Source organism: Plodia interpunctella, chromosome 11, assembly GCF_027563975.2.
Source record: "Plodia interpunctella isolate USDA-ARS_2022_Savannah chromosome 11, ilPloInte3.2, whole genome shotgun sequence".
In the NCBI taxonomy this organism is placed as follows: domain Eukaryota; kingdom Metazoa; phylum Arthropoda; class Insecta; order Lepidoptera; family Pyralidae; genus Plodia; species Plodia interpunctella.
In genome coordinates this window covers 5,784,602-5,811,184 of record NC_071304.1, presented here as the reverse complement: position 1 = coordinate 5,811,184, position 26,583 = coordinate 5,784,602, and the positions used below count along the sequence as shown (strand labels likewise).

At 34.9% G+C, this 26,583-nt stretch overlaps 1 long non-coding RNA gene across 2 annotated transcripts; it reads right to left on the bottom strand.

The window, feature by feature from the left end:
- Positions 1-20,730: 20,730 nt before the first annotated feature.
- LOC128673943 (uncharacterized) lies at positions 20,731-23,520 on the bottom strand. Of its 2 annotated transcripts, XR_008405130.1 has the most exons (4): positions 23,434-23,520; positions 22,380-22,482; positions 21,529-21,609; positions 20,731-21,101 (listed from the first exon to the last, which is right to left on the bottom strand). It is a non-coding gene; the product is annotated as an uncharacterized LOC128673943 (long non-coding RNA). The 2 variants fall into 2 exon arrangements; XR_008405129.1 differs by lacking the exon at positions 21,529-21,609.
- Between the last annotated feature and the right edge of the window lie 3,063 nt (positions 23,521-26,583).

Sequence of the window (26,583 nt, the reverse complement as noted above, 5' to 3'; positions counted from 1 at the left end):
CAAAGTACGCCATTTTGTCTAAACGTCATGGGCGCACAGGTCAAATCAACGTCAAAGTTGACTGGTGCAACACCCTTACTGTACTGCAATGCAACACAATATTTATCTAATCAGGTCAACCAATGAGCAGCCAGCTTTATTTCAGTCACGTCACCCATCCATATTCTAGTTTTGATATTTCGCGACACAGATAACTAAATCTACGTAACGCCACGGTTACAATGGACAGGGTGGGTTTACAATTAACTAAGTTTGGATTTCCGTCCGTAATTCAGCGCGTATTCCGGTTGGAATAATTTGATAAGCCGAGGTTTGCTTACCATTACTATACTGATACATACAAATTCAGTATTAAACATATTAGGTATATAAAGGAACTTAAATGATAATTTAAACTGCATTTACTGAATTGTTATGTAAGAAGCGGTTTTGCACAAGTAGGTAAATCTAAGTATTTCCTTTATTAACTCTATTTTAATATTGATTATTGAAGAAACATAGTACCTACGTACGACTGTATGGCCACTAGATTAAAAGCCATGCCAAATTCCTTCGAGTAGTTGAATAAAATATGATTATTTAGAAACAATAATAAATACCGCACATATTTTATTTTAAACCCAGTCAGTTACCCACCTCCAACGAAGGTAATTAATAAAAACAAAAATTAAATCATTCCTAATAATTAAAAGAACATTATTTAGTTTAACTGCTGCACATTACTAACAGCCTCTCGCGGACATAAATTAAATCTAATTACAGGCGTAAATGCGAGAGATAAGGTAAATATCACACCGTAGGGGAACATTTTATTTCCTTTCGTGGTTAGTGTGTAAAGTATTCGTAATATCGCCGTGTGTGTTGTAAAATAATCCTTATCACGTCGGAATAGGGCGATGCGAAATGATTGGCAAGGCATGGTGGTGCTCCGGCAAGCTGTTCGGAGCCCCGGGCGCTCCACGTGGGACCTCGTTACGCATTCGCGATTGAAATATTTCCGTACCGGCTCACACGTATCTCTATTTGTTTACTTGCGTCAATAAAGGGGTAACGCTATTCGTAGACCTTTATTTTATCCTCCTGAGGTTACTACTATATATTTTGTATTATAGATCCCACGCAAATGGAATTCCTTTGCGGGTAGTGAAGCGCACTGACGCGTTTCGGCCGGAAACGAAAGCGTCTAATTAGAATTCAGTGCCAACTGCATTGATCTGTGTTTAATATTATATCGCCGCGGTTAACTTCAATGTTCTCTGTAGCATTTATGTTCTCAATTTCAAAAGCTAATGAGTTCCGAAATTTGCACAAACACGGGCCATTGCTTTGGTATTGGGAATCCGCGTGCTTGCTTTACGGCTCTCTTACATGGGGCACCGCGACTTTCTGCTACTAGAGTTGACAATTTAAATGGCACGCGGGATCATTTATCGGTGATACAAATTATATAGATTAATTAAAATTTTTTCATCATAAAATAACACTGAAAATATCAACTGAATATCAACTGTTATTGGTGTAACAAAATGTTACATGTCGAAATCTATTAATACCTAACTAATAGATTTCGACTAAATTGTATTAACCAAATGTTTTAATATTATGCATAATCTAATGAAACTAGTTGTGTAATCACAACAGTAACGTATTCAGTGGTCACAAAACAGTTGACCAACATGCGTTGTGCCATTATACTTGCATGCACCAACTCATTTGGCTCAGTACGGACATACCTATTAATTTTAAAGTTTCACTAACTGCCCATGGTTATCTTTGCCAAAACAGATAGCAATGTTATATCGGTAAATACTACTAATTCGAGGATTCAATAAGTATGTCAATCAGATTAGAAAGACCTTCACTTTTCTAAAGTTCAACTATATTTAACTATATTTTTACATACTTATGTAATAAGCCGGATATGCACTATGTAAATGAAAAATATTGTCCACATTGAAATTACAATTTTCAAATATCCAACTAAGGCAACGAGCGAAGGCAATGAATCATGAAACATGATTAATATCGCTGTGGAATACAGGCGAAACTTATTTTCCACAAGTAAATAATGCCTAGCCAATTCTACTCCCTGTGCTCTTCGGGAAATTGCACTATCACTTATGTGTCTACGTACTATGTACCTAGTTGACTAGACGAATGTTGAACATTCACATTACATTTACACATCATCAGGATGCATACCAATGAGCTCGCAACTATACCACCGGGAAATATAATATGTATCATATACAGGGTGTATGTATGTATGTGTTGTAATGCCTACGTAATGTGAGCGTTTGCTTTGACAGCCATATTTGACATTGTCCAAACACGTAAGTATGCGGGCGCGTGGTCACAATCACAACTGCGTACAAAGTACTGGAAAATCACTTTAACTTATTCATTCTTATTAATACTTTAATGACTCTCCGTAGTAAGTAATTTATGAATAAGTAATGAAAATAAATAACCGGCCAAGTGTGTGTCGGGACACACACAGTGTAGGTTTCCGTAATTTAATACAACAACTAAAATTATTATTTTGTAACCAATGTTAAATAAACATGCATAATATAAACAAACTTACAACAGTCAAATTGTTTATAAGTACTCACCAATATATTTTGCGCCGGAAATACAAAAACTGCATTTAGTAAACGTAGCCCGTGTTTTGCTAAGACGAAGGGAAGTTGTCTCGCTAATCCCGCAATCCCGGTCTGCATCTGTAATCCCCAAATAGGAGAATATCGATACCCTGTTCCAATAAAAGTTGCGAGAAACTAACTTGCTATTATAGGACTGTTTGTTATCTTGGGGGACCGTTCCCTAAATACAAAACACATAAGTTTAAAACTGGGGAATCGGAATTTAATCCCTTGTATTTGGAGGGTAACATTAACGAGTGCTAATAGAGGCCGGGGAGTATTTCAGATCAGACCTGGAGCCAGGTGCGGCCTTAGGAAACGTTGTAAGTATTGAAACAACTGCCTTGCGCAGCGACATGAAAGGGCGCTAACTAAATTATGAATTTCAACCACGATATGGCGTGAATTATTCCAGTTTTGGAATAATATAGATTGTTTAGAAGTTACAAAAATATAATTTGTAATACATTAGCGCAAGAAATCTACCGCGTCTGATACACATAAATTAGATGCCTACCACAATTATAAACATTCTATTGCCCAGCAGATCATGTCTCCTCGGACACCTGCGAAGTTAGTAAAACTCATAGCAGAGACATTTTATTTGTATTTACTAACTGATGTACTCCTCTTCCAGTAGCCTTTGTGTGACCTCAGGTCATTAACTATATATACATAAAATTTTACTACATTCAGCCCAGTGGTTTGGCCGTGAAAGCGGGACAGGCAGACTTACCGACTTTCACATATATGTATGTATGGATATATATCTATGGATTAGAGAATTCACATTAGGGGCGCTAAGTGAATCTCGAGGATGGAACACTAGCAGTTGGATCCGCCCCTGCGCCGAACACCTATTACGTTCTCATTAACGAGGCCATAGTGCGCCGCTTTACCCGCTCGTTAACAATACCCCAGCAAATTGTGCCTTCAAAATGAATGTGTACGATGCCTTTAACCAGCTTTCGTCACTTATTGATAATTTTACCTTTTAGTAAAATAATAATAATTCACTGCTCAATTTAATTTGTTTTGGAAAGGCTTTGCAACGGCTAAAAATGAATAGTAGCAAAATCAGCCGAAATTAAATTGAAGCTTAAGAGCTTTGACCTCTATTCATACTTATAAACCAGTATCATTCATAATTCAAATATTTTCAAATATATGTTTATTTTGTAATGTGTATGATCGTTTGTGCTAAGCCGGGTGACTACGGCTCTTTTGAAGTAGAAAGGATGTCGACTGGTAACGAGCAATGACAAAGTATTTTTTTTACAAACCAAATAAATATCGGCCTTTGCCATCGCATTGCTTTTAAACTTGCTGTACCCCGGGGCTTCGCTCCCGTTAAATTCGAGTTAAATCGTATCCTATATACAATTCCTTATTTTATTAAACCCGTGTATATAATTTTTTTCGAAATCCATCTAGTAGAATATTTGTAATTGAGTAACAAAAATGTTAACATCCAAATATTCGTTTGTGCGATGGGTATTCTGAACCTGAAAATGTTAAAACATACAACAGTATTATATAGATTGTTAGTCAAAGCAGATGCTTTGACTAACAATCTTCCAATACTGTAAGGTATCTACCTTCAAAGGTACTTTTTCAAGTCAAATTCAAGTGAAATAGCATTTCTCAGACCTACTATCTGAGATTTTTATCTAAGATAGTAGGTCTGAGAAATGCTATTTCACTAACATTATTTCATAATATTCCCCATAAATTCAAATTCAAATCATTTATTCAGAAATTAGACCTTCACAGGTACTTTTTCTCGTCAATTTTTATATTTATAGTTATTTCTCACAAGCTACAAACTACTGGCTACTACTACTACAAAAAGACGTCCTGCCCGTCATATGTATGGCTCGCAGGACGTCTTTTTGTTCTTTTTGGGGATGTTACTCTGTATACTAATTATGTATGTATGCTAACTAAGCTAAACTTTCATTTCCATGTCAAATAATGATTCTACGTGAATTACATATGAGCAAACCTGTTCGATATTCACACCATATCTAAACAAGAGAAATAGAACAAAGAAGTAAACCAATAGAAACTTAAACATAGTAGAAGTCAAAGGCGCCTGTCGCACGTACTACCAAAAGGAAAGTTTGAATAAGTTGGACCGGAGTGCAAGTCACAGCGGTGGTTTTTATTACCTTTTTCTTCTGAGCACTGCTGGCCAGCGGTGAGGCGGTCTGCACCAGGTGCGAAGCCTTCGATAAAGCTTTTTGTATCAAACGATTACACGACATTTTTGCTGCAACTAGGAAACGAGAAAATGTAGAATGCTAAATCGTTTTACGCTATTTCCAGTTTAAGGTACTATGGTGCATTTATATTAGGTCTTTATTAGATTTCGAATAGGGTAACAAATGTAGGATATTGAAAAGTAGCTTTTCATCTATTTTTACCAGATTTAGGAATTTAACTTGCAATGTAACTATGCCAATATATATCGCTATGTGGAATATTGCAACTCAAATTTTAAGCAGATATCATCAACAGATTTTGTTCACACGTTTAGTTTGGATGACAGTGCATTACTATGATAAGCATATGATGGTGTACGTAGGAATGACTCCAGACTCTCCTCAACGGTTTACTGCACGGACATGAATTATTTGTCCCACGTTGAATGCAATAAGATATCTCTAACAACAATAAAAGCAAAAAAAAAACATTTTTATAAAAAACTCATCAACAAGATATTAAAAAAAAAAATGTCATTTTTGACAAAATAACATTGTTATAAAAAAATATGATAGGTCTTCCATTATGGACTTTGCGATTGTTTGCCCTTAGTCCTCTGTCAATTTAAAATCAAGGTATAAAATAAGGCAATATAATCTCTAATCGCTTCTATTTTTTATACAAACAAAGAACAAACAAATGCAGCACCTTCAATAGGTACGAGTATAACGTGATAATTACGCTGTTTGAATGGCGCTATACAAAATTACCAGCCCATTTACACAACCTGTCATAAAATAAAAACTGAACAGAATTAGCATTAGATTTAATGACCATGACATTCTCCGTAATGCAGAATGTATTGCTGTATTACTAGTACTTTGTGTTTCATACACATTAAATCTCGCATATTTATGGATCTGGAATTAAATTAACAAAATTAGTCTTTGATCTGTATGATATGATTAAAATACGGTGTAAAAGTTTTAAAAAAGGTGTACGATAAGTATGGATTTTTGTCCGTCTTATTTACTTGTAATTTGCAATATAAAAAACAAGCCTAATACAATTATCATCATTGTTTTCAGGACATATACATAATATACAATATCAGACACCAGTGTTGGTATAACACACTCGAAAAGAAAAAAGAAAGGACATCTAATGAGCATATTGCACATTGTTATGTTCTTTGTAGTGTCATTAATTTGCAAAATGGCTATTGTATATCGGTCTCCCTCGGTCAGCTTCCGGGGGGACAAATATTTGAATACATAAGAAAATTACTTGTTTTGCTTTCGGATGCTAAGATTTTATCATTGCTGTTTACTTTTTCTTCATTACAGCTGCATACCTATCTAAATAATAACTAACAAATGATGTTTCTCTGCTTTAATTGATAACATATTGTTATTGCACAACTACTTATATACAAATAACAGGTAGAAAATGTAATTTTTTCAACACAATTATGTGTATAAGTTTTTGAGCAATATCGTAAAAACAAATAATAAAACAACCTACCCCGATAATGCCTGAGACAAAATCAAATATTATGTTAAGAAAACTTCTATTTTTAAATCATTTTATGAAAACAGTTTTCCACCTGTCTGACCATGAATTTTTACGAATGACTGAGTAAAGTTAGCTATCAGTAACAAATGTATAAATAAAATCGATAACTGCTAAGGCCGTTATTCAGGCGCATCGAAAATAGAGGAAAATAAAGGAAAACAGTTGAAAACGGACAACAGGCACGCTAAAGGCGCCGCGCGGCACGGACAGGAATTACTATTGAATCGGGACAACTCAGTCGCGAATATTTGGAGCTGACGCAAATTTGCTGCCATTGCTTTGTACACTGCTGACGGTTTGGATTTCGCTCTTCGAGTTTTGTACTTGTTTCCAACGGAGATTTTCAACAACCTTGTCGATCGGATTTCTGATGCCTTTAAAATCAAAGTTTGTTCCAAGTATTATATACTGTATACGGTCCGTTCACGGATCAACGCAGAACAACCTATAAAATGTGTGGAGTTTCTATGTACATCAACGCACGTTAAACCCTATAGAAAATAACGCACCGGAGCTTCAACGTGCTGCGTCGTCGCAAGGGAACGCAGCAATGGGGCATAATCCAAAAGATTTCTACATGGGATAAGTCCACCATTATACATGTATATTTCTTATTATATATTCGTTTTTATTTACTTCTATTACGTATTTTCGTGCAATAAAGTTAAATTATAAACAATAATAAGTACACGTACACACGACTACATTGTTACTTATCTGAGCACATTTCAGCCTTTGTGCCGGTATTCCTTTTCGTCTCTGCGCATACTATGACTGATGGAAGAACATTCAGAGAGCTTTAGTGATAGCGTTCGTGTAATATAAATTATAACTCTGTAGGTAGTTGTACTCTGTAGATAGCTACCTCTACAAATAAATATAAAACAGGGTATTTATTTTAAGACAGCACAAGTTTTGTGAGCTTACACGGATAATGAGTCTATGGAAATCCATGTCAAAAAGTGTTCGGCCTGCATGATGCATATTGGGTGATCAGCTAAGCGAACTTAGTATAGAAAGTCGAAGGCTTTCGTTTTATTTCACATATATTTTTTTATATTGTTGTACTGAGTATGTCGTGAATTAGTTCGTAGGTTTAGTGAATATTGACAAAGACAATAACAAATGCTCTTCCAATTTTGCAACGAAGAATTTAATATGACTGTTCGATAGGACTGATCGAAAATGGAAACAATGAAAAAACTCATCAAAGAGTATTGTTAGATACACGCTCCGGTCGTTGTGTCGGCATGACTGGCAGAGGTGATTCCCGGGAATTACTATTGAATGGCACACGTAGTACAGTGCCGGCATTGAAATCAAATTCCCCTGCATTGCTGGCTATTGGGCAGATGATGCGGCTATGTTGTTATTAATTAATAACACGTTGTTGTTAAGTTTCTCACTTCATCAACAGCCATTTAAACGTCCCCACTGCTGGGACATAGGCCTTCCTTATGGATGGATAAGGAGTATGTGTCATGACCCACCATGCGGGCCCATTGTGGATTGCCGGGTTTTAAATTGCTATACAATCGAGACCGGCTTAACAAGCCTTCCGGAGCTTTTGGTCACCCATCCAATGACCCACCAATGTGGAAATGCCTTAACCTATCACAGGCCGAGCGCGCTAATCACTGTACCGCCTTTGAGCTCCTTTTATTAGATCGTCATTCCGGTTCTTCCTTATCCGCAAAGTGTTGGTACCTCCGACTAGTTCTTCCCCTCTTTGCACGGTTTTCGTCGACATTATTTTGTTCCGATCATGTAACCTAATTTGATTTCGAATAAGTATCTTTATGACAAATAAACTTCCTACTAAAGTTGTAGCTGGTAAAAAACATTATGACAGTACGCAGATGAGTGATTTCACTGCATTTAAAATTGGTACTGCAATCGAAATCAGTGGAGTAATTGAAATCTGTTGAATGTATTATCGTGTCAAAACTATATTGCTACGTATAACTTTAAAAATATATATGGTGTAATATTTTTTTCGTACATATGAACACACAACACGCTCTCGAATTATTACTATTATCATGCAGCGGCTTCCATTATGGTCGCAAGTTAAACCTTTACCTCTTTTGTATCGCCCTAGAACAGACTACTAAGGAACACACGTCTTTACAGCTGATAGAAAACACCCCCAAAGAGGGTTGACGCCAAGCTGGCTTCCAGTGATAAAAGCCAAAATCTTCAAATTTTTAGGATCTATTTTTACCGCGTTACAGCCGCGAATCACGCTTAACTGGGAGAGTATACTATTTTTGTATTATACAAATAGGTATGTTTATAATACATGATCGGAACTTCAAAGTGGAGCAGCGAATTAATTTACAGATGTCCGCCAAAGTTTGTAAGTGTATGAACCTAGCAAGCCAATTCCGCCGTTTAGCAAACACGAAATATTCGAGTCGACTATACCTAGCCACTTGTTAATGAGAACCGCCCATTAAGTTAGTCCCGCGAGCATTCATCGAGGTCGTGTCTGGGACACGTCACAATTTGGTAACGAGGTGGGATTATTGATTGAATCCAACATTCCCTTGCGAATTGTATTTATTAGCAGTGACGAATGTCTATGTTCCGGCCGCTTGTTCGTGAATGAATTAGGCTGTTTCATTTCGTTTTCATATACTCAGTTACTTTCTGCGGGTCTAAAATACTTTTTACTCTCTATTATATTGAGCTCCTTTTCGAACTTCTTTTATTTCACTCTGCGTTTGATCTCCGGGCGCCAAGTTATTGGCTTCAAGTCTTGTAGGAGACAATATTTCCATTGCTTTCTTTCTCGAGGTCCATTTCATATAACGAGTGTTTAAAATTTGAAATCTAAAACTACTTTTACAGTCCTACTGTCTGGAACTTGGTAATTGTCACATGACAAGACTAATAAACCTATTGATCAGGGAAATTGGGTATCAACTTGTAATCTACGATATTGATTGTGCTATTTGGCCTAAGATAGCCCGTCAGTTTCAGGAAGTCAATTTGTCGAGATGTTTCGTCTCTCAACACAGATAATTACTTACCAAGTCCTTTAGGAGTCAAACCGTTAGATGGTCATCACCTTGGCACAAACGGACATTCCGCATTAGCCGTAGCTATTTTAATGCGCCTTTCTCACATCTGAACGTTCTTCCGGTTTCTTCCTCGGCCGTCCGGCGTCGGAGCACAGTCTTCACATCGCACAGTCGTTGGCATATCATCCTAACGACATCCAGTGCCAGCACTTCTTCACACTTCCTGTTATAATTTAATGATAACAATTATGTTGTATAAATTCAAAGTCTCCTCATGTTGTTTAATGCTTTGCCTCAAACACCCACAGATTATTAATTGAAAATAAAAATATACTTATCGCATTTATAACACATTAATTAATCAATACATAAGTAAAGTAAATACGTATTTTTTTAGATTAGAATACTAAAAAAATACAGCTTATTTAACTTCGATGAGCGCTTGCAATCAATATATATTTTGTTTCATTCTAAGCAGAATTTAATAGCTGATTATGATACTCGACGATATATGATTTCGATATTCAGTCTCTTACAACATAGTACATATAACAGCAAAACCCAAAAAATAACCAAATTTTAGGTACATTTTAACACCCCACCTTTTATCCATACCACATTTTGGAAGCGATAGAATAATCATAATTTGTTGCCCAAATGAAAATCAATCAAAATAATAAAACCTTCCTTTATTTATGTATACATAATGCACTGCAACATTCGTCTAATTTTACTGCTTTTTATTTTACAGGTTCAAATTTATTATAAGAGTCTTTATCTTGAAGGACCACTAAAATGATCGAAGTCAAAGAATTTGAGAAACGTAGGCGTTGTTATATTGCTTGTTAGTAAAAAAAATAATTCCGACCGCCAGTACGTTAAAACAGAGTCAAGACAGGTTTCGGGGCTAGGCAGGAACACAAAGCCTTATCCATTATCGCGTACTGATTTGTCACTGGAGCTGATTCATTAGGCGAGCATTAATCTTGGGACGCGGAGGCGGTACATAGCAACATGATAAAGCTTTACTTTGTTTGACTATATATATAACACGTACATGATCAGGCTAACCGCAAAACACGCCAGATTTAAACCGTCATATTTTTTCTTTTGTGAATTACATACAGGGTGAATAGAAATGCGGCTTTGTTTCCTTATTCCTTTGTGAGTCCACCGTGACACACATACTGCTGTACCACAGCTTTGTCCCCATTACCATATCAAACTTTAAATATTAACAGGTCTGCATTTGGCAGAGTTTCGCCGCAAACGAACACGAGAATACTCAGACTCACAACGGTAAATATAAAACACGGGGTTTAAAAGACAGAACTGGCTTCGTTTTAAATTGTTAAACATAAATGAGAAAAAGAATATTAACACATTAGCCGCAGCTCGAAACCGTGGGAATATTAAAATATCGTGCCGGTTGTTTTATTTCTGCGTATATTTGTATTTTTTATTATAAAATAAATGTGAATACGTATAGATAAGACTTTAAGTTTTAAGACGGAAAATATTCATTCTTAAACCATTATAAAAAGCCATATTTGTATCATACAAACATTTAAAAACAAAGCCTAATATTTTTTTATTATATATAATGTTTTAACCATACATAAAATATTTGTTATGTATGGTTAAAACATGCAAGTATATTTTTGTGATCACTTTTCAAAATATTAGATTTTTGATACTTTGATGGTATTGGATTTTTATTTGTATGCAATTTGTGGAGTAGATTATCAATATACTCGTAATATAATTTGACCCAAAGCCGTGCCTTTACTCATTGGCCCAAAGCGGCGCGATGTGTCGTGACTACGCGCAAAACGTACGCGAAAAATCAAAACTATGGAGGTATATTACAGTGTCTTATATAGTCTAAACCGGACATATACTTCCATACATTTTATATTTAACCATTGCATCGTATCGCGCCGCTTTGCCTCAATGAGAAGAACCTGCGGCCCAAGCAACGCATCATTGTTTGCGGAACAACCCATGCGATGACGCGACCTGACGCGCCACGTATCCATGTAAACAAAGCCTAACAAAAAACAAAACATTGGTTGTCATATATGAACACACCTTTGTACTTTTGTATCAGTAAATCAACTTTAACATTGTTCGAACTAAATGTTTGTGTTGAGAGCGTTTCTTTGTGGAATCGTTGATACAATTCATACGGCGGATACCACGTAACATGTGGTTACGTACTTTCAGTGATTCTACCATAGGTCATGCAATGCTATCATTAGTACACAGTCTCGGAGTTCCATTTCTCGGCGATGAAGACAAAACAATATTGATATTGGATAATGGAAAAATGGCGTGTTAGAAACGAATTACGGCGGAGGAAAATTGCCATTTCCTTACTGTTTTCTATCTAGCGCTTCTTAGTTATTGCCTGAGATATTACAAGACAGTCTTTCGTAAATGACATGATTTCTGACAGTTGGATTGAAATATGACATTATTTTTAGAATCTAATTCGATGAATAGGATATACAAAATACCTTTATTGTACATTTTTATAAGTCAATTACTTATATGTAATTACTTACTACATGAAACTCATACGTAATTTTACTTGTATGCTATGCTATCACTGTTCATGATTCAAAATATGAAATTATCGCTGTACCTCTATACCACAATACCGATATTTTTTTACCCTGGTATAAAGAAATATTTTAAAATACTTTAATATATCACTTGATATACGATTACTTGATAAAAGTCTCTTTTATAGTGAGTTTTTGATATATTCCACTATCATCCAATAAATTTCATACGAGAATATGCGTATTCGCCATTAAGCGTGATTTAAGGGCTCGTAATTCAGGTATGACGTATAATCGATCGCCATCCCCTACAAGGACATATCATCCTTTTCCAACAGCTACCGCAGTTGGCAAGGATGGTGCCTTACAAATTAACCAGTGATTGTTACTTACATTAATTAAAAGTAGAACATATTATTAGCAATAATTTAATATATCACTGATATTGTGGTTGAATATTGATATTCAGGATTAAATCTATAAATAAGAAAAACGTTTATTATTTTCGCGGTTTCAATGGCCCAAATTGCCAAACTGCCAAATATGTATTTTTTTAAATTTTCATTTGAAATTGCAGATTCTATTTCATTTATATTGTATAATTTTAATAAAACATGACTGGCACACTGCGTGTTTGATGTCGAATTTACATATCAAATAAAATTTTTCATTACATTATTTATTTTTAATGCCTACATCGCTTTCCTACTATATTAACTAATTCCTTTACTCCTCTTTCCACTAAAACTATTATTGTAAAAGCTTAGATATGAGTGTGTATGTGTAAGTATGTCTGTTAGTCGATCACATATTTCGAAGAAATTTGTTACTTCACTTTACCCTGACATAGTAATAAGATTTCTTTCATCCTGAATTTCCCATAGCGAAGCCTCAGGGCGCAGCTAGTACAAGAATATTTTTTCAATAGGTATAAAAATAAACAAAACAAAAAAGTTAAGCATATAACAATAACCGATTTGGTACCCCTAGTGGGAAATTGTACGAGGCGGAAATATTAATATCAGCCTGTCACGTGGTGGGACCAGCCCTCAAGTTCGTGTAGCTTTCTTTCGCCTCTGATTAAAAACGTTGCGTGTCTCCAGACAGCAATAGATTCGCTTGCCGCCAATGTTTTGTGTGGCAACTTCAGACGTTTACCCTCTTTCTAACCTTTGCATTGTTTATTAAGTAGATTTCATGTCACTTTTTGTTTAAGAATGTGCTATGTAATAAATTTAGTTATAATATTTAAAAATTCAACGTAACTCATTACAAAAAAGAAAAAAATTACACTTATTGACATTTTAACTAGATAATTTCTAGTTTGGAGTAATATTTTAATACATAATCGTTGGCAAATTGGCTGCTTAATATGTAAAACATAAACTAAAATAACTCTAAAGTAAAGAAATAATATATAGGTTAACTCTTGGGCTGGCATATCTTTATAAAGCCCGTTAAAAATTAAATTTAAAAAACGATTTATCAGTTAGACGCAAGCAGAGCCCCGAGACATAGTGAATGTGAATGCCCGTGAATATGCAGAGTGACGTGATCTAAAGGTATTTTTACGCACAGCCTTCCAAAGTAATCATGTCACGAGATGTTAAGAAGTTTAATGTCACCAAAAGGAAGTACGCTAACTGTAATATATTATGCACGAAATTTGTTAGGGTTGTCTGTAATCCGGAAATTCATCACACCTGCGGTAGAATTATATAGGTTTTCATCGTCCCGATGCCTCTGATTCCCATATGTATTACTCCGCTACCGAAAGACTAGAAGGCTTTTCTTAAAATACTAATGTACAAAAAGTACGCCTTCGTAACCGCCCTAACAAAAAATAGACGTATTTGTTATCTGTGTCATTTACAGAATGCAGAAATCATGAAACAAGCAATAATTTCTTTTTCTTAATGTTAGGAATACATATTGATAACTTACGAGTACAATCCGAAATAAAGGATATTAAACATCATATTATTTAAATTTCTTTAAATGTGAACACGAAGAAACGTATGTACAAATTTTCGCGTTGCAAAAATACAAGGCGAAAGAGCCCGAAATTTAAAATTCAGTAGCACTGCATTTCACACGTGTTTCCTATTTATATGTTCAACTAGGTCGGAGTTATAGTTTTTCCTGTAGCTTTTGGGTTACTTTTCTCGTTTCCTGTCACAATTTTGACACCTTGCGTAGGTGAGTGTAACAGTAGACACTAGAGCCCCTGTCATTATTCATATTTCCTTTGATGCGACATCCTCTGAATTCACAGCATCGGGGGGGATTAAGTGCCATCCATATACAGCTGCGTCCTGTCGGATAAACATAATTTACTAACGACATCTGCCGACAGTACCAACACTAACTTAATAATCGTACAAATTACGCCTTCCAAGATAATTGTATCACGAGTTTTAGCTGACGTAAACGAGCAATCTCGGAATAGAAAGGATTGTTTTCTATTATTATTATAAGAGACAGGTACTTCTGTACGTTTATCGTTCCCGAAAAGAACAGGGTAAGCAAGTCCTCCGTCGAGCGGAGATTTATATACGTACAATGGACTAATCCGCTGACGATGGGATTGGAAAGGACACCTGCTGCTCACAAATGGAAACTGTTTTTCGGACAACAGATTTTTTGTGACTTGAAAATAAACTCGAGTTCACGCAGCTCCTAGCGAACGTAATGGAATCTGTAATACACGTCGTCGGTTGAGGAAGGATTATGCAGTAGGATTAAAACCGTAGTACAGTTCAGGCAAATACGGGATATTTTCCTCAGTGCGTTCTGGGCCCTTATACCCTTCCCATTAACACAATCTCGTCATGAATAGAAATCACGATGAACTTGATGGGAAAGTCTAAATTAAAACCAAGATTTCACGAGGAGGCCTTCCATTCAAATAAATAAATAACGGATCTTGATTAAACTTGTGATCTTTCTTTAATACTTTGGAATTTTGTTATTATAAATTCTTTTACGTTTGTACATAATTTAAAATCTAAATTTAAATGCTCATTATTGTTTTATCTATAGCAGTTACATATAACTGTATTTACAAAATTTACCATTATTTTATTTGGGAATAGTTTCGTGCCAGGAATAAATTCATACAATTTCCGGTAACGTTTCTCCCGACATTCTCTAAGAATGATGAACAAGTCCAAAGTGGTATAACACGTATTGTGACAGTTCTGACACGCGTCCCGAGCCTCTCTTCCCCATTCCAACATTTTATCGTAACCGAATTCTAAATGAAACACTGTTAACGTCTAGAAATTGCTACATCCAAAACCAAAGGATAAAATTTTTGAACATAATAAACAAGTCGTAAACCATGAAATCTTTATAGAAATCTATAGGAAAAAAGTCGAAGTTAAAGTATTTGTTCAGAAATTAGACCTTCCCAGGCACTTTTCTTTACGTTACGTTACGATAAATAATTTTTCTAAAACTACTATTTTGGAACGACCTCTGCTGAACAAATAGCGAAAAATATGCCACAGGAATTCCCATTACCTATTTTTATAAGCATACATTTTACAAATATAACATAGTACCTCAATAAAATATAACATTATTGTCTAGAATTAAACTTGACCAGTTACTTCACTGATAGATGTCATTCCAAACTACTCGGCAACTTAATTAAATAATTGAAAATTTCATACTCTCCTGGGAGAAACTCTAAGAATTAACTGTTAAACTATTCAAATAGATAATGCCCAAAACATTTACTAGGAACTGAAAACCGAAAGCTGTGAAAGCTACCGACATCAGAGATTTGTTTTAGAACAAAGTTATACTTGGTCAAAGCTTTGTTACCACATTTTAATCAATAAGACAAATGTAGGTGCACAATTTGTGAGATAACATTCTTAAAATACCATTGATACCTAAAGAATTACAAAGAGATACAGTACCGGCCCGTGTTCGAACAAGACTCATTCTGTGATTCATCATTGATAAACACCCTATTGTTGCGGCATACTTATCGTATATATTTTTTTCATTCCATAATCTATTTATGTCATGATGTCAATCCTCCTTGAAAATGCTATTGTTGCCTATCAGCTGCCTAGGCTATGTGTCCCTTAGTCGCCTCGTACGACATTTACAAGAGGACGTGGTGTGGTGGTGTGTGGTTCCGCCACACGCCAAACAAGAGATGCAATTTTATATTCAATTCAATTTTATTTCTGCAATTTTCTTATATTACGGTTAGTTATATCACGACTCAACAAGTAATTATTTTAATTTCTACATGTCAAATGACAATTTTTATTCCTATAGGTAGGTACCTAAACGTATAGGTGTAGGTGGGTATAGGTGGGTTCCTATAGGTAATAGGTACACGTGATAAGATAGATCTACTTAGCACGCTTGATGAGTATATGTTTACCTCAGTAGGAACATTATGAAAGTATCTAATAAAATATTTAATATATTAAAAATTTAAAAAACACAAGACTTTAAATCGAGTAATGAGTTTTATATTTGTTTGAGGAAAATTGTATGTTCATAATAATACATCTAGATATTAGAAATAATTAAACAAACTTATCAAAGATAGGAAATTATATGATTCATAGTTTAAAATTCAATGGATAAATCCAAGAATAGCGTGTAGAAATTGTTAGGTAGCAGGAGAGATACCAGGCTATTTTTTGCCGGAGGCGGAGCCAGGGGCAACAATAAGTTTTTAATAAGGCAAATTCACATATTATTATTACAAGCACCTAAGTATACTAACATTTAATGCCGGGTAGCACTTACATTTATACTTTTGTTTCCTTTAGTCGTAAAAAGTTTGGACATCAACGTTCTAATGATGTAAACTTCTTGTTTATTACTTATGAACTGCTATAATTATGTTTTGTTCAATTCGGTTATGCAAGTTAGAAATTTATCTTCAATTAACAAGTTACGATCATTATTCCTCAACTTTGAAAGTAAAACTCACAAAACATGTTATCAAAAACAATTTATTGGAAGTGTATTTAAATGTTCTGCCCACGTCTCGAAAAACATTTAGATATTCATTTTATTTATATTCTCGACTTTATTAAATAAATAAATATATTAGGACAAATCACACAGATTCAGTTAAAGTAAGTTCGAGACTTGTGTTATGGGTTACTAACTCAACGATACCGTATTTTATAACAAATACATGTATAGGTAAACATCCAAGACTCGGGCCAATCAGAAAAAGATCATTTTCTATTATGACTCGACCGGGGTTCGAACCTGCGACCTCTCGGTTCAGAGGCAAGCACTTTACCACTGCGCCACCGAGGTCGTCAATTATTTATTAGTATTGGAATAACATGACTTAAAAATCATCGATATCCGTTTGCGTTTGGAGCCTCGAAGCTCGGGAACATAGTAAAAAGTAACCTTAAAATGTTAACCGGCTGTGATTTTATAACTGTCCAACTGTCATGATGTCAATCCTACTTGAAAATGCTATTGTTGCCTATCAGCTTCCTAGGCTATGTATCCCTTAGTCGCTTCGTACGACATTCACAAGAGGACATGGTGTGGTGGTGGGTGGTTCCGCCACACGCTAAACAAGAGATGCAATTTTATATTCAATTCAATTTTTATTGGCACTATTAATGGAGTTTGCCATTGCTTTCTCCATTTCACACACAAGTTGATAATCAACAAGATTGCAGGTTTTCTTAGGATGTTTTTCCTTCACCAGAAGCAAGTGGTGGTCACTAGATTGGTATGCAAACTTATGTAGCACGAGTAGGACCCGAACTTTTCGGTTCTCAGGCGGAAGTCTTACCATTACACCACCACTGCTTCGTGAATATCAATATCAAATACAAAATTATTCGTATAGATTTACATCTTCGCACTATTTTTCGCACGGGATTCCTAAAAATAAAATATTTCACGTAATCACATGTTAGTGCGACCTCATGGGAAGTAACGTCGGTGAAATTAATAAATTCGAGTATTTCCGCTCGCAGTTAGAGCGAACTTTGAGAGTGCTCTGAATATTAATACACAGGTCAGAGCAAAATTAATTTATACGAACCTACCAACCTCTGTTTTACTGGAATTTTCTATTTCAAAATTCCTTCCTCGTCCAATTTGGGAATCACGGCCATCGGATATTCCTAATACTTAAAGGAGGCCACTTTTAATTTTTCTCATTTACTTTATCTTTCTCTTTACTGTTCATGACGTACCTAATGTCCGACTTTTTATTAGTAGAACTACAGTACAGTTATTATAGATAAGAATAATATTTAACTTTTGTTTAAAATAAATAATATTAAAAAATTAAACAATTGAACTAATATAAATTATGAAAAGAAAAAAAGGAGATGAATATAATTGATTTGGCTGTGAAACTTTTCAAAAATCTGTCACAACCACGTATGAATTTTATCAAAAGCATAGTCGCCAGCCATTGTTATGCTTGTTCATATGATTTAAAACTTATTAACATGAATGTACGTTGGCAAGTTGACACGATTACTACTAAATTTGGATATAGATGGTAACTTCAATCTACCGTTCCTGGATCTGACAGGTTTATTAGAGTAGAACATCGGATGCAATCTGCATATTCGGAAGATAATTTTAACTCAATTTCATACACGGCTGTAGCGACGTATCACGTACGTGTAATAGGTATCAAATCGATAATAAACTTAAAAAGTAAAAAACACAAATAATAATGAAAATGCCACCAAAATTATCAAACGGTAGTATATATAATAGGTATAGGTAATATTTGACTAAGTCTGTCTGAATAGCAGTTTCCAAAAAGGAAAAAAATCTTACGATAGTATTTACTTTAAGGACTGTATGAGACCTACTATTGTAGACTCTTTTGTTATTTTTAAAAGTTGTACCAGTCAACTTTCACGTCAATTATAACCTGCGCAGAAAAACGACGTTGACTGGTGCAACTAACCCTAAGTATATCAGCCAAATGAACATTTTAATATAAAAATTAGTTTGACTTTTACGTTGCTACCTCAGCAAGGAACCATTTCCCGTTGCGAACCTTTTATCGGATCCGCCCCGTGGCTGGATCTCCCAATTAGCATTTAATTTAGTTTTCATCCCTTATTTCATTTCAATGCTCAATAACAGCTAGCGACCCTCGTCACGAGAGTCTTTCATGGAAATATCAGGTCCTTTGTTTATTTTCTTTATCTTTTAGAGGGGAATGCACCTACTGAGCAATAATTACGCTCGAGAAATCAAAACTCATACCTAAAACAACACGCAAAATAGGGCACTCTCCGCTAGTAAACATAACATTGTCGGAATAGACACAGTGTGGACATAAAGGATAGTGTAACATTCTTGTAGTTCATAATCTTCAAAATTTATAGTAATTCTTTATAAAAACCAGAGAATATCTTGCTATTTTCACAATCCTTATCAAATGATAATGCGTTTACATTGCTGTGACACTACTTCTATGAAGTGCTTTAATATATTAGTGTTTTTTCACGTTTAAGATATTGCCTGATATTGTGTATGTACCTGATGTTATTTCTAGATACTTATTTATCCTAAATAACATAATGTCGCTTGTTATTTGACACATATCGTATCGTAGTTATGAGTATGGCTGAGCACTGGTGCGTAACTTTGCACGAAGCGAGGGATTTTCCCTCAAAATTTGCTTGTTAATATTCCAGTAAATCTTGCCTACTAACTGCACTGTACCTATATTAGACATATAAACAGTATATTTTCATCCAATTACTATTTTTTCGAGCGTTGTCTACCCTTTGTCTCCCTTTTTCATCGAGTTCACTTAATAAGTTTTTTTATAAACAAAATATTTTACCTAAATCTATTAATATGAATTATCTCTTTTTTTAATATATTACCTAACTGTTATATAGTAAAGTTTGTATCCCAATACAAACTTGCAAATACTTATCTTTACGTTCGTTGCAAATAGGTATCTTAAACTGCTATAAAGCGGAGATTGTCCAATCTCAATGTCGTTGTATATTCTAGTTAAAGAGGTTATAGAGAGCGCTCGGCCCTGTCCGGAGATCGCCTGATTTGCATTGATTTGTTGTAAATCGATTCACTTATAGTCGAGATTATTCAGGTCTATTCTAACACTATTGCGAGGATTCCCAAAAAGCGCCTGAGTGGGGTGGATGGCGCGAGAAAGCGACGCGCCTATTTATCTCGACTTAGATAATTCGCGCTGAACTGACGTAGGATGAGGGTAAACATCTTGACGTGATTAATAGTAATCCTTAGTAGTTTAATAGTGTAGGATTTAGTTGTTTGAATAATATTATCTAAAACAGCGAGGGCGGTAATTTGCAAAGCCAAGATGCAGAGTCAATCCGTGCGAGTACGTACGGCGCGCTCTTGTCTGGTTAATAGAGTACTATAATTAATATTTAAAATCCATTTCCATAAGTATTACTATTAATTGAAAAGTAAATAACACTTGACAACCAACAAATTGAGTTCCTAGTAATACATATGTTTTTTAAATATTATAATGACTAGTAGGCAAACAGGTATGCTGCCCACCTTTGTACATGGACAGTCCATGGTGGTTATTCACACGATTCAACGGCAATCGAATAACATTCCACCACAAATGGTAAACCGTAGCACTCGTAGCGAAAGCTACAAGTTATGGTTACGGCGTAGCACATGCTACAATAAAATTATTTTGTGGTGATACTCATATTTATTGCCCTATGTGGTAATACATATTCAGCAAAATTCAAACACAGCACAACAATTATTTAATCCCAGGTGTTAGGTAAAGAAAGTTAATAACCATTAGGTTCTATGATAATTTCTGTAACCTTAATATTAGTATATATTACTTGTCAGAAATAAATTTGTGTTGTAATTTGGTAACCTCGCGCATGATAAGCACGCACAACGTACATTAAACTCGTAAGCAACTTAAGCGCGCTTGAACAATATATTGGTTGTCCTAGAAATATGACACAGAGAATGAAAAACGCATAATGACTTCATTGACAATATTAATGGAGTGGCGCCATTACCGGATACCGGCCGCCACGTACTGAGGACGGAGAGTCGGCACCCTAAAAAAATAAGAATTGCACTTTCAATGTTAACATATATAATAATTAACATACATAATAACATATAACATCTTTCTCCCAAAAATATATATTCAAATAAGGAAAAATTATATTTGATTTATATACCCTTCACAAATAATTGTGTGATGTAAATAAAAATATGCGTTCAAATATGCCCTTATAGTCAAAGTATTTATTATTTATAAAGGCAGGCAAATTGATAAAGGAAACGCGGATTCATATTAATTATTTTATTAAGTTACAACAGTGCTATCTTAATCTGCACCAAAATTACTTTGTGTTGATTCAATAAGTTCTCAAACTAAGTAAATTAAAGACGTGTTCTTTCAGAGGCCGCAGAACAACGTTAGCTGAAGTAATCAATCAATAAACTAATTGAATTCGCTACGTGGCATCCGCTACATACCGCTGAGAGTATTTCCGATCTGTCTCTTCACGTTTTGACGCCATGGGGAACAGATCAGAAAAAAGTTTATCTGACCACCATCTATGATAACGAACGAATTAACGTTTTATTCAAATTTTATATCCATGACATTAAATATACAGTAATGGCATAATTCGCAATCGACCTATTGCAAGAACAATTGGTGTTACTGAAATAGGTCAAACTACATGAGTTTTTGTAATGAAGCAGACAAAAAACTATGATTGCAATTTGAACCAAAATTGTTAGTCCTTTCTTTTATTGTATAAATATTTTCATAAAATAATTGTTTATATTAAAGTCTGGGTACAAACGGGAATAACATTTTCATCTGTCTCCTATTGCTAATAGGAGGATAGATAAAACTTTTTGTCTGCCTAAGGGGACAAATCAAGGTGACAGATCGGAATAATTCCGTGCTGATACGATCGCGTCTGTAAACAAGTGGTTATCTGTGTTAAGATGGGAACGGGTGTGCAAACACTGGGCCATTTCGATCGAAGCCAAGTTACAAATTGCCGATTTAAAGCTAAACAAACTGGCAAATACAAACACCGCTTTTATTACTTCACTACGCGATTTCTGATCATTAAAGTCCAGACGTAACCTGTTGTGTAAAGTGTACCTTCAATTTTTACTTAGGATTTATTTTACTAACTTGATTTTATAAGGTTTTTGTTAGCTCTGATTCACATGGTACATACGATAATATAATAAAAAAGGCACAGATAATTGTAATCTTTGCTTATAATTAAATAGCCAATTGTATCAGTTTGTAAATTGTGTTACGAAATATTCAGTAACGCTATATACTTCAAAACTACACTTACATCATATGTTCTATATTGAACGTAGCAACCGATCACTTATAAAAGGCCCCATTGCTAAGTTGCGCTCCGTAGTCATTCTCGTACGTCTCCGTTGCGTTAACGTCTGTCGACGGATAAACGTACAAATTGTATTCAATTTCGACGTACATCGACGCAAGTCAATGTCAATACCTATTGAAAACAAACGAAGCGACGTCTACATCGACCCAATGGACTAATGGAGCCAGACTCATCAGAGAGATTTTCGTCTTAACTTCATGCCTAGCCCTAATTAACGTGTGTGGTGTCAGGGCTCGACCGTAACACATCGATGTGGGACGCGGACCGTCCTCGCCGACACGGCACCTGGCGTTACACTTCAGATATTTTTGCTAAATATTAAATTAATTACAAGAAAACAAAATATTGTACATATTAAACTTATTTCGACTAAAATTAACTTATTATGGCAAAATGTGTTCACATTAAGGTAAAAAAATATTTGGATCACTAACGTGAAAATTCCCAGTCGGTATTAATTTATTTCCGTGGCTTGCGACACAAAGGGGAAGGCTTTGTTTATAAATAATCTAAAGAAATCGAGATCCTGGTTCTGATCTAGCCGGATTTGCTATTATACCTTTCTTATTTCTACGTTTCTCGAAAAACAGTGAACCCTCGTCAAGAAGGATTTGTTAACTGAAAAAAGATGTACAATTTGCTTTTTATGTTTTGTTGCGTCATTTGATCACGATACGGCGACGAAGATCGCTTGTTACGAAAACTTCTGCGCTGATAACTTCGACCACTCACCACAACCATTCAGATTTTTTTCAATAAAATTCATATTATCACGCTTAAAGTTCATGAACGACTGCACAAATATTATTTAAAGTTTACTTTAGTATGATTTTCCTCTTGTTTTTAGAGTTCCGTATCTCAAAAGTTAAAGAGGGAACCTTTATAGAATCACTTTGCTGTACGTCTGTCTCTCTGTATGTCGACATTACTAGGGTATACATACAAACGAGTAGTTATAAAACTACTCGTTTGTATAAATGTAAGTAACACTTACGGCTATATTACGGCTAAACCCAGAAGTGCTGCTACACCTAGGTTTATCCCAGAATACTCTTGTGCTTTCGGGTTCAGCTTATGGTTCACCTTTAAACTTTTTAATAATAATCAAATAGTAATACACAGGAATACGAAACAAAAAGTTATTAATCAATGAATACGAGCGTAGATTTTCACATCGCAATCGACCGTTTAATCACGTTGTAACTTGGTTCTTACCTCATATAATATAATTCTACTTGCTCAAGTTTAAATTAAAATAACATATACCTAGCACCGTTCAAACACACGAGGACTGTTCAAACTTTTCTTGGAAATAACACACAAGTAACTTACGGAAACTTTTATCCTCCTTTATTTAGTACTTACGAATTTGACCACATTTTATAATTTTACAAATATAATTAAGCATTTTCTGTCAAGGTCGGTGTATTACATTATATTTGATAGTAAAGCTAAAGTATGCTTTGGCCATGGATCTTATAAGTTACTTCGTTGTACGGAGTACCTACTAATTCCATTACGGCTTTGGCACTATCGCACTTTACAAATTTGACATTGACAGAACAAGACAAAATCTATTCAAAGCATGCCTTTACTTTTCTAAAAGATGCCAACTAACGCAACTAATAGATTTTTATAATCGTTTATCAAAATGTATTTTCGGTATCTTCCCTCTTGTGCAATAGTCATATTACAACCGACGACAGGGACGCGCAGGATCTTTAGCAACGTCAAAAGAATCTACCTTAGATGACTTGTCAAAACACAAACCCAAATTAGAGGCTTTTTCGTTTACAAATCTCCCTTGACAAGGGTCGCCTTCCGGCAATACTAGATCTACGTACAAACGTATTCTCGGAGTCACCCCTTCCTGGGAATGTCATGAAAATGCTTACGACGGGAACCAAGGACCCGGATATCATCATATTCATATTTGAGACAAAAATATGCTCTCAAATTCACATTCTTTTGCACAATATCTGAGTAATCTGTTATTGTTTCGTCTGTGATTATCTCTACGCACGTATATATATTTAATTTCTAACAAATTGAACAATTTTGCCTCGATTTCTTTTTTAGAAAAGTAAAATATGCGAAGATAAGATCACAAGATTCATAACATTCAATAAATACTTGTAAATAAATATTTTCGATAATTCCACAACATTCGTGGGAAAACCAACTGATGAATTAGTATTTTTTTTAGTCATGCTGGAGTAAAAATATCATAAAAATTGCTCTTGTATCTCGGCAGAGGGGAACTCGTAGGCAAGGCGTATCGTTTACTACCTAAATAAAAATACTAATATAAATAGGTAGCGCTAAAATTAGTTTATTAAGTGTTACGCGCCTTTGAAATCATCTCAACAAATTACAATTTTGATAATTTTGATCGAATTGAGGATATCGTATAAACCAACGTAATTTATGCGAATTGACTACGGAAAAATATGTTTTAATACGCAATACGACGATGGGCAAGCGTTTTATGAGGGCATGAGTGGCTCCGTTAATCACACACGGTTGATTCGACGCAGGTAATCCTGGGCAAGATGGATGGCGCGCCGGCCGAGTGCCTCCTGCATCTCCCTACTACTGGACTACGCTATAGCTGATGTCGTTGCCTGTAAAATTACTCTCCTTTTTTATGAAGTTAATTTAAGATACATTGAAGTATTTAGTTGTGATGATTTACATAAGGGAATTTATCCCGGTGCATATGAAATTTGAAACCGATGTTAGTTATCAACAATGATATTGTAACTCATATAAGTCATATCTCATCACTTCACTCGGGTAAAAACACAAATTATAAACTTAAACCTTCCTCAAGAATTACAATATATATTAATGAAAACCGCATGAAAGACCGTGCAGTAGTTTTTGAGTTTATTATGAACAGACAGATATATAAACAGACAGGCGCGACAAAGGACTTTATTTTATAATATGTAAAAATTAGGATATATATTTTGTAAATAAATACAATTGTGACCAGAACTGAAGGTCTACCAACAATTTCCATAATATCATACCATTTACTTTTTCCAAAGAAAACTCCTTGGTGACAAATTGCCAAAGGGTCCTAAGAAAGAAACAAGACGATATTAAAGCATTGGGTCATTTCTGTCCGGAAGAAGTTCAACGATCCATCACTCGTAATTGCTACGGTTCCGAGTGTCCATCTCTCTTTATTTGATTATAACTTATTCATTTTCTTTATAACAATCTTTTCCGTTTAATAACTACTCAACAGTTATGCTTTACCATTTTCTCCAACACTTTAATTATGAAATTCTTAAATCTTTTTCTTTTTCTAAAGGCTTTGGCTATATTCCGTACGTAATTTTTTAGATTAAAACTTGATGTTGACTATTAATTTAAATTATAATAAATAAAACAAAGTCTATTTAGAAATCAGTTCTGGTCAGTCGATAAATAGTCACTTGAAGGAACAATTAATGACAGCCTTCAAAATTTTTCAACCCAGTTTTTGGCAATGAAAATCAGAATGTTAGACATCAGTCAGATAGCCACATGGCTCGCAGGATAACTGGTTTTGCTAACAATGGGCCCTGCGCCCCGCGCCCCCTATGCGAATCGACAAGCTGACAAAAATAGAATTTGAATCTTCACATTTGTTGAGCATATTAGTGTTTGTTTATCCTTCTTTCGCATCACAACGGTGCGATGAATTTTTTTGGGAAGATAGAAAAATAAACAGTAACGACATATCCGCTATGCTATTATTTCTCATTGATTTCACAAATGGCTGTTGAAAATATAATGCAAGACATGTGGGTCATCTATAAAGCCGTATATTAGGCAAAATGAATCAAAAGCTAAAGCCTATTAAGAATTCGTTTGGTAACTACCACTACTGCTACACCCCTTTGGATTGATAATTTCTATGTATTTGGATTAAAAAGGTTATCTTGTTGATTTTATGAAGTGTTTAAATAATAAGAACGGAATCGAAATTGATACATACAGTTTTAAAAATTAAAAACCACAAAATGACTAAATGAATGATTCTGTAATCTACAACACAGAAAATAATTGTAAGTACTGTAAACCGTGTGTAGAATGCAATTTGCTACACATATTGTCTGAACTAAATGAAATAAACGCTAACACAGTTTTC